Raw genomic sequence first — 5,860 nt, 5'->3', positions numbered from 1 at the left:
ACAGACTAGCCAAATAAATGAAAAACAAAACCCTTTTAACAAGTAGGCCTATCAATAATTATTTATTTGTTATATTATCTGCAATAATAATCCGTGCTGCAGGACTATCCATTTATTTAGCCTATATTCAGTTTAATTTTCTATTGATTATAGATAGGAATATACTTTATTTATTCAAATTAAACTGCATGTTTCCATTGATTGTGAAGCTAGACATTGAAAATTGCAGATCAAGCGCATGGGGCTAAATGTTCTTTCTTGTTATGAATTGTATCCTATTTTCCGTTATTACAGTTGACTACGCGAAGTGATATGGAACTGTAATGCGGTCAAGACCTGCCTGGAACTACTTTAGCTGTGCGTTTCCCTGAAAATAATGCACACCTTAGAACGTTCGTCAACCAATCAGATTCAAGCATTCAACGGCCCTGTAGTATAAATATATATATATATATATATATATATATATATATATATATATATATATATATATATATATATATAACCATATACATACTGAGATCAGTTTTATCCAGCTGTTTGATTTTGTTTGGAGCCTCCTCAGCTCACAGTCAGCTCCTTTAGTGTGCAGTCTAGTTCAAGTCTCCTTTAGTGTGCAGTCTAGACTCCTTTTGTACAGGGCCCTGACTGAGTCTGTTTCCACCTGAAACATAATTCCACCACAAACATGATCATTACAAGTTTTCTGGAGGCTCATCAAAATCACAAAAAGTTCCTTGACTTCCTACAAACACAGGACTGACTGTAATTTATGTCAAGGGTTTTAAATCCTTACACATTTCTTCTGAAGCCCATTGAGGTAGAGGCCTCCGTTTCTGGGGCAGGTTGTGAAAAATCCTACAATAAAAGAGATGTGTAGGGGCCAGTCCCTTTTTTATGCCACACATTCAAATGTTTGCCATAATAAAAAGCCCAGTTCATTCACATCAGCAACTGTCTGAGAACACACAGACAGAGTGTCTTCATTTCCTCCACCCTAATAAATAAAAATAGGCCAATGTAAAGCATAATTGTTGTAAAGCAGGTTAGTTTGGTGTTCTGTCTGCTGCATACTGAACTCTGTGTGGGAGACTGTGTATGTGTGCTGGCTTCAACAGGGACACTGTATTTCCCTCTACTGCAGAACATAGTCAGCTATATTTAAAACTTAAAAAAGTAGTAATGGATTGCACACGTACCCAGTGTTATTGCTTAGAGGAGCCAGCACCAGGGTCAGATTGTACAGCACCTGTAATCCCATCCCTTATTGCCTACTCAGAGCCAACTCCTCCGCCAGTGGATTCTGGTTTTCTGAATTTAATTCTTTATTTCTGTTTGCTGCAAACAAGTGTTTGTGATAAAATGTTCACAAATGTAATAAAAGGTTGTGGTAAATACTCACCACTTTGAATTATATTTTTATATTTTGTCTTTATCTGCTGCCAAGAACATTTGGAGTTGGGGTTGCATCTAAAAATCAATGAATATTAATCTTTCTTAGTACATACATGCACATTTTTTATATATTTTAAAAATAGGCTATAGGCTATATTACACATAGGCTACACATACATATAAACATACATCATTTTACATAAATATAGAACGTATTTGTTTAACTTACACATTAACCATCAGCAATCTTTCTCCAACAGTCTTCTCTTGCTTTGGCAGCAGAGAGCGTATTGTTTCAAGCTTGAAATACATATTTAAATTCATCGTAATTCTGAATGATTATCTCTTGCTCCTCCGCGGAAAAATAGGCCTAAATCGCTCTCGCTCTACCCGCGATTGGTTGTTCAGTGTCGACGTCACTCTTTTATGTGCACGCGCGCGTGGAGTAATCATAGCTTAAGGCAAAAGCCTGAGTTGACAGAGAAAGTTGATGAGCTGCATCATGGTACCAATAAAGCCTGATTGCATCGGTTTGGTTTTGTCAACTCAAAACTAATCCTGTAACCCTGAGTTTGTTCAGCTACCTTCATGGTACAGGCCCCTGGTCATTGTTTATTTTTGTAATGACAGTAATAATTTCGACATGAAACAAATTCTTCTATACTTTTTTTTTTTTTTTCAACATTAAAGTACTTTTTCCAACTATGAACAACATATGTTAAACATATCAAAATCAACATAAACATTTACAATACATAAAATAAGAAAAAAATGATGTAGACTTTTATTGAGCTGAGCAGGGAGACCCTGGTGGTGCTGCTGGACCGGGATGGGCTGCCCCTGGTAAGGCCTCTCTGCTGGTGGGACATCATCTGGGACGGTCTCCAGAGTGTTTGAGTGCATATTTACACTATCCAGTATCCACTAAGCTGTCTACCAACAGGTTTGCAGGGCTGACTCAATCACAGCTCCCATGTCACTGAGTTTTTTTTGTTGTTGTTTTTTTTAAAGAATATATTTCTGAAAAAAGTACTTTTAATAACTACTAATATTGCATTGGGGAAAAACTACTAAAACCTTAGTTAAGCAAAATCATCTTGCATACTCTAATGTACTTAAAGTATCAAGAGTAAAACTAGAGGTATGTATTCTGCAGGGGAAAAAACTCTTTGTCAGGGTTTTTATTATAGTTTTGTATTTATATTATGCTACTAATGAATTTTACTTCTGTATTTTTTCAAGGTTGTTACATTATATACTTTTGTGTAGTTTAATGTAAAATCATATGTGAGGGGAAAAAAGTACTTCAGTAGGTTACTTCACATTTGAACGTGCATACTTAACGAAATATGCAGTTCCGAAAATTAAAGTAACAAAATGTAGGTCTATTGTCACAATATTAACAAAGTTAACAAATTGTTGCTAACTACAGCTGCGTCCCATATCAAAGGGCACTCGGACCGGTCTAGCCTACGGAGGATTGTTCTTGTCTCCTTGCAACTGTGACAGCTGCCGATGACGAGCGGGAGAAATACTGGACTTTTTTATATTCAGTTGGGTTTTATATTCAAACAGGGCTAAACCGAAAATACATGGTCTGGCAGCGCCGGGGCTGAAACATCCTCACCATGTCCTCCAGTAAAAACATAAAAATGACAATAGCCAATTCTGGCTCTAGCTGTTTACTCAATTAGGCTATATCAAATGAATGATCAGGATGGCAGCAGTCCTCTCGCACATTGCTTGGCGCCAGGAGCGGTGATCAGAAGAAGCTGCGTCCGAAATCGAATACTTCCCTACTATATAGTATGCGAAAAACAGTACGCGAGCAGAGTAGTATGTCCGAAATCATAGAATTCGAAAAACAGTAGGCGAGAAGTACCCGGATGACCTACTACATCCGGCGAGATTCTGAAGTGCGCATACGATGGACACTTTACTATCCCATGATGCCACGGGAGAGGAGTTGTCGTCCTTATATTTGAAAATGGCGGAAACGGAGACGCGGCTGTTTTCAAGTGTAAGTACTTTACAACACACTTTTTGTTTATTTGTGGTTAAATTGTATTCGTTTAACATCATAAGTAAACGATTGACTTGTTAAAAGTTTAAATAATGTAAATCGAGGGTACAAGTTTGTGAATTGGCTGCAAAATGACAATTTTATCATTATTATTATTACCGAACAGAACGAGCTAATGCCTGTCAGCTAAGTTAGTTAACACTGTTTTATTTAAACACCGACGTTGTTTCTCAGTTAAATGAGAGGGTTACAAAACTTTTATTTTTTAATTTTACAACGATTTTATTTCTCCTTTACCAGTGTTGATGTAGTATGTGTTGGCTACGTAGCAAGCTACTGTTATCAAGTGTACCTCAACTTGTCCATGTAACATTAATATTAATTTAATAATATAGATTGACCATGGTTCATCACTAATGTTAAATTCTGTGTTGATTTTGCAGGGGACTGATGACCACACCTGTGTTCTTATAGAGTGGAGAGTGGCTAATGAAAGCGAGGAAAGAAAAGAAAGCGCGACGAGAGAGAGGAAAGATTCCTTCAGCTTTTAGAAATAATTGCTAAAAAAAAAATTATAATAAAGAAAACAAATGTTACACACTCTCTTTCCATTTATTTGTTAGTAAGTTCATTTTGTAATGCTGTTTTAGCAAGTTTTATTACAAAACACTTAATTCCCAGGGATTTACAGTAGTTAGATTGTCAGTTGTAAAGTGTTTAATATGTGGCATGGAGTAATTAATATTTTTAAAGGGTGTTTTTTTTTTGAAAAGCAAATTGCAGGTATATCTGAAAAATATGAGTGCCACACTGAAGAGAAATACCCACACACCCCAGACACCTTTAAAATGTATTTGCTTTATTTATGTATATTATTTAACTTTTAAATGGATACAGAATACAAAAGTTTAAAACAAAATCACAAAACTTTGGCACAAAGTAGTATAATAGAGCTTAAAGCACCACCAAAAGCAAAAGTTTTAAAACTTTCTTTATTAAAGTGTCATCTTGATGGAAGAAAATGAACGTCAGCAGCTTCAGTAAGGCAACCTTCACAGGTTTCTAAAAGATCTAAAGGGACTTTCTTACTAACAATCTCATTTGCTGGGCATCACTTTAAAATAATTTAAAATCTGTTTCTTTAAAAGCATGTGTACAAGATGAGAACTTTACACCCTGGGTAATTTTTGGATTTCCACTTGTATTTTTCCTACCCAAATTTAAAGTAAATGATTTGTAAAAAATGAAGCTCGAATATGTGATATGTAGCTAGAACACCAGCACCTCGATGTCCTTTTTTTCCACCCATGGTCGCAATCAGTGACTGGATGGACTACCGTGAAAGTCGGAGGTCGGGGTGGAGGTCAGCTCCATCTTTAAAATATAGATGAAGAATTGGCTCAGTAGGTTGTAGGGCTCACAATCTGTAAACATGTTCATAGTTTATTTTAGAATACAATTTGAATCGACAAGACACTTGTTTTCGGTGTTGGATTATTTATAAATATAATATGTATGTATTATATGTATATGATCCATTTCTTATGTATGTGTGTGTGTGTGTATATACACACATATATATATATATATATATATATATATATATATATATATGAATACTTAAGATGTAAAAGCCTCTAAGTGCCATCTGGAATTTTCTTCTAATTTGATTATTTTTATCAAGCTTGTATGTTTATGTTCAGTTATTTCACTTTAATGGCAATGAAAAGGACCTATTAATTGTCATTAAAGTGAAATTACTGAACCTAAATAATACAAGCTTGATAAAAATGCTCATTTTAGAAGAATTTTTTTCTTTTACGTCTTAAGTCTTCATATGTACACGTATGAATGAATGTGTGTGTGTATTGTATCTGACCTCAGTGTGTGTGTGTGTGTGTGTATATATATATATATATATATATATATATATACAGGGGTGGATTAAGGTGGTCAGGGGCCCCTAGGCTGCTCTTTGTGTGAGGCCCCCCCTAAAAATGTATTTAGTGCCATACATGGTCCACACGCAACTACGGTGAACTGGCATACACACATTGAGAGAGCCAACACTACAGTGTTTCCTTTACATTCCTTCAAGTAATTCACATCTACCCAATCACCTGCTTGTTTTTGTTTTTTTTTCTTGTTTTTTTTCTTATGGGCCAATTAGGGTCTTTTTTTTTTTGTTCGCGGCGCACTTTTCAACAGGCCCACCCAAAACTATTCTTCAAAAAAAAAAAAAAAAAACTTTTAATATATTCTAATTTAGTCAAGAAAAAATCGTCAATAAGCTCATAATTTGTGCTAAAATAGTCTAAATGTTTTAAGAACAATTTTAAAAAGCTGGTTATGTCCATTTTGATGTTTCTGCGCAAGTTCAGCAGACAGTGGTTCGGGTTTGTTCCAATCAGAGCTCGTGAGCGGAGAGCGCATTTCTGAATA

The 5,860-nt window shown here is 35.4% G+C and overlaps 1 long non-coding RNA gene across 1 annotated transcript; it reads right to left on the bottom strand.

Moving 5' to 3' along the window:
* Positions 1-522: 522 nt before the first annotated feature.
* LOC311085535 lies at positions 523-1,523 on the bottom strand. The gene is made up of 3 exons (XR_014606865.1): positions 1,403-1,523; positions 797-858; positions 523-664 (listed from the first exon to the last, which is right to left on the bottom strand). It is a non-coding gene; the product is annotated as an uncharacterized lncRNA (long non-coding RNA).
* Positions 1,524-5,860: the final 4,337 nt, after the last annotated feature.

Source organism: Abramis brama, assembly GCF_963993115.1.
Source record: "Abramis brama genome assembly, chromosome: 6".
NCBI lineage: Eukaryota > Metazoa > Chordata > Actinopteri > Cypriniformes > Leuciscidae > Abramis > Abramis brama.
Note: the sequence above shows the minus strand (reverse complement) of the source record. Positions and strands in the feature narration are given on the sequence as shown.